We start from the raw sequence: 11209 nt of genomic DNA on the forward strand, positions 1-11209 counted from the left end.
AGCTACGGCCAAGCTTCCCTCCTTTGGTTGCCTCCAATACCCCATGTCTTTCCCTCCTGACGGCTTCCCCCTGGAATGTCCTTATGTATGGTTCTCTAATTTATCAGAGCCCCAATCACCACAGGGAAAGCTGGTCCTGCCCTCTATCCCATCTCCATCACATGTTCACCCTCTGTGTGCATGCCTTCACAGCCTTAGGACAATCAAGCTATTTATTTCCTTCTCCACACAAGGAAAGTCCTTGAGGAGCAAGACTTCACCTGTTGAGTCCATGTGCCTACAGCTGTGCTTGCTTAAAGCCAGGGCTCTTTAAGAAGGTTGTCAATGTGAGAATGAATGAAAGAAAGAATGAGTCCAAGCCCATGCTTTTCTAAATGATTGGAATGGGGAAAATAGAGGTAGGGGCTGTACTAGACCATTGATATTTTTAGGTGACATACATTTTTATTTAAAACCTTGAGGAAACCAGACACGGATGGCTCATACCTGTAATCCTAGCTACTTAGGAGGTTGAGATCAGGACTTTCCAGCCTGGGCAAGAAAGTCCATGAGACTCTTAGCTCTGATTAACCAACAAAAAGTCCAAGTAGAGTTGTGGCTCAAATGATAGAGTGCTAGCTTGAGTGATAAAGTCAAAAGACAGCATTCAAGCCCTGAATTCAAGCCCTAGCACTGGCAAGGAAGAAGAAGAAGAAAGGAGGAGGAGGAGGAGACATAAGGAGGAGACAGAAGAGGAGCTTAAATGCAGAGAGCCCTGATTCTTACTTAACCCCCATTAACCACAGCACCACCAGGACAGTTGGAATATGTGGTCATGTCTCATCCTGAGACCAGGGCGCCAGTGCCTTGTCTTTGGTCACTTGACTAGCAGAGTGAGAGCAAGGACTCAGAATGCGTTCTCTTTGGTTCAGATGGGGTTTTGTGAACTTTTTCTTCTTTCTTGTGAACTCTTGCTTCCTTACCCAGGGCACAGATCCTTATTGAATGGAAGTAAGGATCCCCAGACACCGAGGTGGAGAATTGAACACAGACTCCTGGCTGTGTTGCCTTAGAAGATAGAAATGAGGAAGGCAGGATGGGTGGGGAGAAATGGACCCTCATGGAACCACGGTAGAGTCTGCAAACACTCCACAGGGAGCACAGAGTTGGGGTGATTCTTCAGAGTTGTCCTTTGCTTCCTAGCCTGGGCTCCTGATCTCCCAGGAGCCATCTTAGCAAAGGCAATATCCAGCAAAGGATGCAGCTATAGGTGGGCAGCTGGCACCCCTAGACATTGGAGGAGGTAGATAGAGGTATGGACAGACCTCAGGTACATAATCCCTGAAGAAGGTTCTGGACAGAACACTCAAGATATGTCCAGAACAAATGAGAAGCGCTCAGGGTAAGCTCTCTTGGATATAGATTTCCAAGACTAGCATGGGCAGAGGCCCCATGGAGAAATACCAGATCTGTCCAACTGGCAGTGGTAGTGATGACTGATGAGACAGTGTCACTTCATGAGGAGAAATTCTTTGTCACCTGGTGCTGGAGGCTACAAGTTCAAGAGCAAGGCATCTGCAAAATTGCTTCCTGCTGAGGGCTGTGAAGGAGAACCTGTTCTTGTGGATGGCTTTTTCCTCCCTGTTCTCACATGCTTTTCAGTCTGTACACGTCGATGTCCAAATTGCCCTTCTTATAAGGATATCAGTCATAGTGGTTTAAGGCCTTCCCACAATTATTATTAGACCTCATTTTACTCTAACTGCCTCTGTGTGTGTGTGTGTGTGTGTGTGTGTGTGTGTGCATCAGTACTAGGGCTTGGAATAAGAGCCTGAGCACTATTCCTTAGTTTCTTTGCTCAAGGCTGGTACTCTACCACTTGAACCTCAGCTCCACTTCAGGCTTTTTGTTTCTCAGTTGTGGGGCTTGAACTCTGGGCCTGGGAGCTATCCCTGAGCTCTTCAGCTTAAGGCAAGCACTCTACCACTTGAGCCACAGCACCACTTCCAGTTTTCTGGTGGTTAATTGGAGATACGAGTCTCATGGACTTTCCTGTCCAGGCTGGCTTTGAACCATGGTCCTCAGATCTCAGCCTCTTGAATAGCTAGGATTACAGGCGTGAGCCACCAGCAACCAGCAACTTCAGGCTTTTTATTGGTTAACTGAAAATAGAGTCGTATGGACTCCTCTGGCCAGGCTGGCACCCAACCTTGATCCTCAGATATCAGCCTCCTGAGTAGTTAAAAATATAGATGAGAGCCACCATGCCCTAGCCTACATTGACTTTTTTGAAGGGTGGTTCTGGGGCTTGAACTCAGGGCCTGGGAGCTGTCCCTAAGCTGGTGATCAAGACTGGTAAGCTGCTACTTGATCCACTGGAAGCTTCACTTCTAGCTTTTTGCTGGTTAACTAGGTAAAAGTCTCACTGACTTTCCTGGCTAACTTTGAACCTCAGATCTCAGATCTCAGCCTCTTGGGTAGGTAGGATTGCAAGCGTGAGCCACCCGCTCCTGGCTCACATTTACCTTCTTTACCAGTGTTTAGATCATTCTATGTAGTTACCATTTTGCACTATCCCATGCTCCATATTGCCTCCAAAGTATGAATTGTACCTTTCAGTATTGTCCTCCCATCATTTAATCCCCCCACTGTACCCACCCAGACCTTCGCTTACCAGGATAAAGCATAAGCTCCCTAGAAAGAATGACCTAGGTATTTTCCCCCATATGAACCCCTGCCTTTCTTTTCACCCCACTGCAATGCACAGAACATATAACTAAAATGGGATTAAGTAAAACCAACCTTGTTACCTCCCCTGACAAGAATCCTCTGAAGGGCTGCTTAGCTCAGAGGTCTCCAGCATCACCAAAGACAAGGACCTTGCCACCTCTCTGTTCTGCCATTCTCTTGGGCCCAACGTGGCTGCAGTGGCTCCATGTGTCCCTCAACTCTGACTCCAATGTCAAGAGGCAGAGCCAGTTCTGGGTGAGCTTTCTGTGGTAGTTCATGGTGTGGAACCAAGACAAGCCTGTTCTGGAACTGCTTGGGGAATGGAGTACCATGAATGGTTTTGTCCCAGCCTGCACATCCCAAGGCATCATTTCATTCTTTACGTTGAGGATTTTCTGTCCCATCTGGCAGGGCTGCTTGGCCTCTTGTCAGCCAGCCATTCAACAACAAAGGTGCCAACCACAGAAGGCAGAGGGTCCAACAAGAGACTATTTCTATTATATTACTTTATATGTCTTGTTTTGTAGCATATGTGATATTAGTCACCTTTCAGAGCCTCCATTTCTCATTATAACGGGGCGGGGGATGCTGCTGCCCACCCCAGCACTGCCAGATCCTGAACACAAGGAACCAGATGTGCCTGGTTTATAACCAAAGCACTAGAAATGGTAACTCTCAAACATCTGTTTCCTACACACGAAAGAGTGTCGCTGTGATGTCTTTAAATACATGCAATAAAATACACGGAACGAAGACAGAAAACCAATGCTATGGAAGGACAGTTAACAAAATATTTTAAAATGCTTCTAGCATTGAAACGCATGTCCTTTTATTGGTAGTTAAATAACACTCTGTCAAGCCTAACAATATTTCAAAGTACACATAAATGTTCACGGTATTTTGACATATTGCTTGTCACATAAAAATGTCTGTGAAGTGGGGTATTGGTGGCTCATGCCTGTAATTCTAGTTACTCGGGAGGCTGAGATCTGAGGATCGTGGTCTGAAGCCAGCACAGGCAGGAAAGTCCACAAGAGTCTTATCTCCAATAAACTACTCAGAAAAAGATGGAAGTGGTGCTATGGTTCTAGTGGTAGAATGGTAGCCTGAGCAAAAGAGGCTCAGGGACAGTGCCCAGGCTCTGAGTTCAAGCCCCAGCACAAACATACACAAAGTCCCAGATACCTAGCAGTATGCATGCATGCATGTATGTATACACATATCTCTATATATGTTTATATGAATACATGTAGGTGTATACATACATATACATATGTGTATGTATACACATACACATATGTATATATATATGTATGTATATATGGCTTGAACTCAGGGGCTGGGTGCTGTCCATGAGGGTTTTTTTTGCTCAAGCCTCATGCTCTTCTACTTTGAGCCATAGCTCCATTTCAAGTTTTTAGGTGGTTGATTGGAGGTAAAAGTCTCACGGACTTTCTGTAAGGTAAATTAAAGTGCATAGCTAGTTGACAAATGGGAACTCCATGTGGTATTCAGGCAGGAGAGAGATGTTTTATTATCATAGAACTGCTACCCATGCCATGTGTGGTGGGGACCACATGGCTGTAAGGGGTGTGCCAATGTCCCACCTGGGTTAATTAGGGAAGGGGTGGGGAGAAGGTGCAAGCAGGTATGGCCAGGTTGGGGGAAGGGGAGGCCACACTCAATGCAGATGTGACCTCAGAGCCCGGGACCCTCTTACGGTCTGATGGGAGACATGACCAGGCCGGCCCAGGATGTGAGCTGGGAGGAAGGGGAGGTAACTGCTTCCAGATGTGCCAGTTACCTAGGTGACACAGGTACTGGGCAGAGACTTATGCCGGAGGTAGGGAGACCAGGGCCTTCAAGGCCCGGGGCAGACCTTACACTTTCCTTCCAGGCTGGGTTGGAGCAACCACAAGCCTCCTATCTCAGCCTCCTGTATAGCTAGGATTACTGGTGTAATCCACCAGCACCCAGCTCCAGTATGTCTATTTAGAAGCAGAGTAAAGATGCAGTTTTTCCCTTCAAGTTCTTAGACACCCTGAGTTCCATCCATGGACTGAGTTCTATCCACAGGACTGGCAAAAAAACAAAAAGTTCTCCATCAATGATGTGGGTTTTTGTTGTTGTTGTTGTTTGTGTGTGTGTGTGTGTGTGTGTGTGCTGGTCATGGGGCTTGAACTCAGGGTCTAGGTGCTGTCCCTGAGCTATTTTGCTTAAGGCTAGCACTCCACCATTTCAACCACAGTTCCACTTCCAGCTTTTTGGTGGTTCATTGGAGAGAAGAATCTCATGGACCCTTCTGGGTTGGCTTCAAATCTTGATCCTCAGATCTCAGTCTCCAGAGTGACTAGGATTACCAGCACATGATGATCATGTGTTTTCGGTGTGATTTTCGTCTGAGTAGTTTTTTTAAAAGTCTATATCATCGTCTGATCACCTTAAATTACGTTTAGCTAGGCTCCAGCTGCTTGTACTGTAATCCTAGCTAATCAGAAGGTTGAGATCTGAGGATCAAGACTTGAAGCCAACTCAGAAGGATCTATGAGACTCCATCCATCTAAATCTGGGTCTGGCATGACTCAAGTCTTAGTTGTGAGTGAAAAGGTTGAGTAAGAGTGCAAGACCTTCAAAACAAGCTTCAGTAAAGGCCCAAAACAACAAACAAAAAAATTCCCACAAAGCAGCAATTATGTGCTAAGTCTTTGTCCACAATGCCAGCATCTGCATTTGCATTAGAATTGATGATTATAGGCAAATACATCATGTTTAATTTCCTAAGACAATAAGAGGACAGGACACACACATACAGGACACACTGGTGCCAAGCAATGAGACATCACATCTGCCACAGCAAGGATGCTTCCCCAGAGATGGAACACATAATACATGGAGGAGGAGCATTATATATGCAGCACATAGGGGAGAAGAATGCACTAAACACAAGCAGCTCTTGTTGTAGGAGGGAAGTGACAGTCACTGAGCCAGAGAATGGAGGGCTATGGCTATATCACATACAGTCTCTTTTGACTTGACCTTGTTTGTTGATTTGTTCAGTGGGAAAGTGCTTGCCTACCAAGTGTGAAGTCCTAGGTTCAATCCCCAGCATGAAGGAAGGAAGGAAGGAAGGAAGGAAGGAAGGAAGGAAGGAAGGAAGGAAGGAAGGAAGGAAGGAAGGAAGGAAGGGAAGGAAAGAATTATTTCCATCCTCACACGCATCTATCTTCATGGGTTCTAATTTCCAAGAGCAAAACAGAGCTCAGACTTGGGATGCATATAGGACCAGGAGGCCTTTCACTTCCGAGGGAGGCCTTTGAGTGTGTTCTGCTGCCCTCTGCTGGCCATGTGGATCATGGGCTGGGCACGTCCTGAGCTTTGGAGGGAAAATGGAGCACTTGTTTGTCCAGAAGGGAGCAGGAGGTAGCAACCTACAATGACTTTTGTTTGCAGGAGAATTGTAGATCTGATTGCCAACTCATCTCACCTCCAGAGTCATAAGTAAGGGCTGTCCCCGCTTGGGAGTAAGCTTGGATGAGGGATGTGGAGAGGGCAGGGATCCAGGTAAGAGGAAGAGGTGATCTTTCACAGACCCCCCTGAGAAATAAACCAGCCTGCCTTAGACTTTGTTGATTTATTTTTTGCTGTTATTAGGGCTTGAACTCAGGGCTTTGCAGTCTTGCTTGACTTTTTCATTCACTTGAACCCTACACCTCCACGTCTGGTGAATTGGAGATGACGCTCATGAATTTGACTGCCTCAGCCGGCTTTGAACTGAGATCCTCATACCTCAGCCTCCTGAGTGGCTGGGATTACAGGTGAGAGCCACCATCACTTAGCCTGCCTTGGTTCTTGACTTGCACCTGCTATGGACTCTTCAGCACTGGTTACATAGCTCCTCAGCATCCATCTGAGGAAGGAGGTCCATTCCTCAGCTGCAAAGACACTTCTGACTACAATAGGAAATTCCACTTGGTGCCTGCTCCTGTGCTTCAGTTTCTAGCAGGGCTTTGTCACGATTAAACCATTGGGGGTTGAGAAAACTAGATCTGAATTTAGAAGGCTCCCCTTTGGTGCCCAGCGGGCCCTGGGACCCAGATCAACCCTCTGACACACTCTCAGCCTCCATCTGGGCCTGGAAGCTCCCCTAGTGCTTAGGTTCCCAGCTCATATTAATTGGGAAGGCCATGTTTGGGGGATAGGGTCTGAGTTTATGGGTATTTGACAGTGACTTCTGGGAAATGCCTAGCTAGAGGAGAGCCCAGTCCTAAGCTGACTGTTGTAATACCTGGTCAGGGATGGGATAGAAGGGATGGGGATGCTGCAGAAGGCTGTCTGGGTGCCCATGAAAGGACCACCCCTCACAGACTTGGGCAGCACTGGACATCGCCACAGCTTCTGCGCTTCCAGCTTCCACACAGACACACAGACACACACACATACACACACACACATCCCCACTGCATCTGTTCTAACCTTATCCATCTCTGTATGCCCAGCACTTCCCAGAACATGTTGCCACCACTCTTTGCCCAGCCCCTGATACCCATTCAGACCATGGCACAAAGGACTGATGGGTAGATCCAGAAAGGATATGTCGGGAAAGGAACTTTCTTGGACAGAGGCAGCAAACTCCAGGCACAGAGGGGTCAGCTCTGTCCTCTTTCCAGGAAGTGAATGGTTCTTTCCTTGTCTCTGTTGTAAGCTGAATTGTCAGAGAAGCCACGTATTTGGCAGATGGAATTTTGGAGTGTTTATTACACAGCAGGCCATAGATAGCCAGTTATTCCAAAGGCCTGTAGCTCCCAAATACACATAACACAGGCTAGAGAGGGGGACAAAAAGAACAGAAACAATACCAACAAGCCAATTCAGCTCTGATGGAGAGCTGGACTGGGATGCTATGATGACCAGAGATGAGCCACGAGACAGGACACAGGACATAATCACGGAGACACATGTGGTCTGGCGTCCTGATGCCTATGCCGTTCCATGCCTAAATAGGGTCAGGCCAGGGGGCCTGGGAACAGGAGATTCACAGCCCCAGACACTGTACTTACAGGTTCAGTAACCTATCAGTCAAGTGCCTACCCCTGCCTCCAGGGATCCAGGTATGCCCAGCCCCTAAGGGAGGGGGCATCACTCTCCCCACCATTCTCTGAAGCAGAGCCCTCCTAGCTCACCTTGAGCCAGGCATCTGCATCTCAAAGGATGGCTTGTCTCACCTTTAGGCCTTGGAGCTGGGTGGACAGCCCCCATCTCCTGCCTAGACACCAGCATGGCTACAAGAAGTTATCTTGGTTCAGCCACCCTTACTTCCTATCATTTACCCAAGCTTATTTAGGAAACGGCAAACAGCAACGTGTCCCAGGCTCACCCACCTTCCTCACGCAGATGCTCAGCCCAGCCTGTGGGTCTTCCTGGTGGGGCTCAGCAGGCTGGGCCTCCCTGCCAGCAGCTGGGAATCCCACAGAAGCTCTGTCACCCCCTCTTAGCAACATCCATCCCCCTGAGGAAGCATGTGCTCCCAGCCATCCCTGAAGCGAGGCTCTATGTGGGAAACCAGAGCCAGTTTCATGGTTCCATGCGTCTTCTCCAGAGTAGCCATTTATCACCTGCTCCCCCCTCTTCCCACCCCTCCCACAAGCCTTCTTGCCCAAACCTCACACACCACCATCTCCCCATCTGGCTTACATGCTGTCACATTCATTGATTTGGAAAAAGGAGGCCACTGTCCTAGTAGTAGAGCACAGTGATTAAGTCCTCAGACTCTACATTGTGCCTCATGGCTCTTCTCTACTACTCACTGGCTGTGTGGCATTGGACAGTTGCCTAACCTTTCTGAGCTGTGCTTCTTGATTACTACCATGAAGATCCCAATAGAACTTGTTCGTATAATTCCCCTGGGGATTAGAGGAATCAGTTCTGGATGGTGCTTTACAATGGGCTCAGCCTATCATCGATGCTCAAGAAAAGGACAGATTTCCTCATTGTTTTCATCACTGCAAATGAACCAGACTTCTTAGCAGGCTAGCAGTGCCACAGGTGTTTAGTCTGTGCCATTTGGCATCCAAATAACCTCAGCAGATTCTGTTGCTGGGCACTTTGGCTGGGCCAGGTCCATTTCCAATCCTGTGCCCAAAGCTGCATTAGCATTTTGAGGGACCACAAAATAACTTTATCCCCAAGGAAGAGGCAACCTCCTGGCAAGAGAAGACTCAAGGTAATTAGTTTAAAATAACACAGGATAGCTTAAAAGTACTAAATTGTTCGGTGCAGGCTATAATTGTGTTAATAGGAAGAACCATTTGTATAGCATTTGAGAGTTTACCCAGCACTTAGAAATCCATTAGCTCATGTAATCCTCAAAGCAAAGCTGCAAGGTAAGTATTCTGATAAGCAGGAGAGGAAACTGAGGCTCACAGACATGAAATCACTTACTTGTGCTCACATTGCCAGGAAGTAGATGAAGTGGAAAAGACTTCACTGGAGTCTAATTCACTTGTTTATTTCCATTCAGTGGTATGTGTGTATTATGTGTGTGTGTGTGTATGTGTGTGTACACAAGTGTACTAGTCAGCTTCAGCTGACATAGCAGCATATCACAGACTTCAACAAGCAGATGTTTCTTTCTTCAGTGTTGTGGAAGTCCAAGATGAAGTTATAGGCTCAGGTGGGTCTCTCCCTCTCTCTCTCTCTCTCTCTTCTCTTTCCTCTTTCTCTCCCCTCCTTTTCTCTCCCTCCCCGCTCCTCCTTCCCTCCCCCACCTGCAGGAGATATATTCTCTGGGACTTCACTGTCTTTCCTGATGCCTGCACCTATCTGGGCCCTCATTTCCTCTATTTATGAAGACACCAGTCTGGTTGGATTGGGGTCCACCCTAAAGACATACATTTAACTTCACTACCTTTAAAAATTCATTGTGCATTACAACAGCAACAGAGTCATCTGGGGACACAGTTCACCGCATCATGGTTTGTGTGTGTTTACAGGGGTCGGTGAGTCTTCAGACTACATTTCCGGGCCTCCTCCTCTGTGTCCCACAAGACTCCGTGTAGCAAGTGTACCCCATATTTCCTGTTTCCAGTCACTTTCTGCTGTGTCCACTGGCTTTATTCTGAACCCCTTTCACAGGTGTGGAGGCCTCTCAGAGGCCCAGAGTCATCCAGAGGACAGGGAGGTTCTTGGTAGCCTTCAATCCTGCCCTGAGGTCCCCAGAAATGTGGCGGTGAACAATGAGGAGCCATAGCTAGGTCTGCCTGAATCACACACCAGAAAAGCCCTGTGCGCCCCCCTCCCCCTCCCCCCTCCCCCTGTACCAGGTGAGCCTCCTAGAGAGACACCACCAAGTTCCCAACTCATCCCAAGCCAGGGATGGAGGGGAAGGACCAGGAGGGGATCCTGCCAGGAAGGGTGAGAGCGGCTGACAGCAGAGGGCGCCCCGCAGCAAGGCTAGGGTCTATACAGGAGGAGCTACGATGCAACTCCTAGCCACAATGCTGGTGTCTGTCTCTCCACTCCCTAACAGTGGCACCCTGGCAGATCACCTCACCTCTCAGGGCCTTGGACTTCTCACCTGGAGATAGGGAAACAGAAGGACTCACTCCACTTGTCATCATCAGGATTAAATGGTTTTTTTTGGTAATGTGTCAACTGGCCGATAGTAGGCGCTATTAGGGATACATAATGGCTTTCACGGGCCTTTTCCTCTTTTTTTTTTTTGTTGGTCGTGCGAATTGAACTCTGGGCCTGGTTGCTGTCCCTCAGCTCTTCAGCTCAAGGTGAGCGTTCTACCACTTGAGCCACAGTGCCACTTCCGGCTTTTTCTGTTCATATATGGTGCTGAGGAATTGAACCCAGGGCCTCATGCATGCAAGGCAAGCACTCTACCACTGAGCCACCTTCCCAAACCTGGGCTTTTCTTCTTTAAAAAAAAAATTTTTTTCTTACATATAGTGGCTCACACCCGTAATCCTAGCTACTCCAAAGGCAGAGATTGGGAAGATCATAGTTCAACAACAGTCTGGTAAAAACATTCAAACAATTCCATCTCAGCTAATAAAAGTTGGGCACGGTGGTATGTACCAGTCATTCCAGCTACATAAAAAGCATAAACAAGCTGAACACCAGAGACTCACACCTGTCATCTTAGCTACTCAGGAGTCTGAGATTTGAAAATTGCAGTTTGAAGCCAGCCCAGGCAAGAAAGTCCAAGAGACTCTTATCTCCAATAAACGACTCAGAAAAAGCTGGAAGTGCTGCTGTGGCTCACGTGATAAAGCGGTAGCCTTGAGCAAAAGAAGCTCAAGGACAGCTCGCAGGCCTAAAACTTAAGCCCTAGGACTAGAAAGTGTGTGCACATGCATGCACACACACAGACACAAGCACACACACACATGAACACAAGTGCGAGTGCATGCACATACACATACACACACACACGCGCGCACACACACACGCGCACACACACACACACACACACACACACAAAGCATAAACAGGA

Source organism: Dipodomys ordii, unplaced genomic scaffold (genome assembly GCF_000151885.1).
Source record: "Dipodomys ordii isolate 6190 unplaced genomic scaffold, Dord_2.0 Scaffold214, whole genome shotgun sequence".
Classification (NCBI taxonomy): Eukaryota; Metazoa; Chordata; class Mammalia; order Rodentia; family Heteromyidae; genus Dipodomys; species Dipodomys ordii.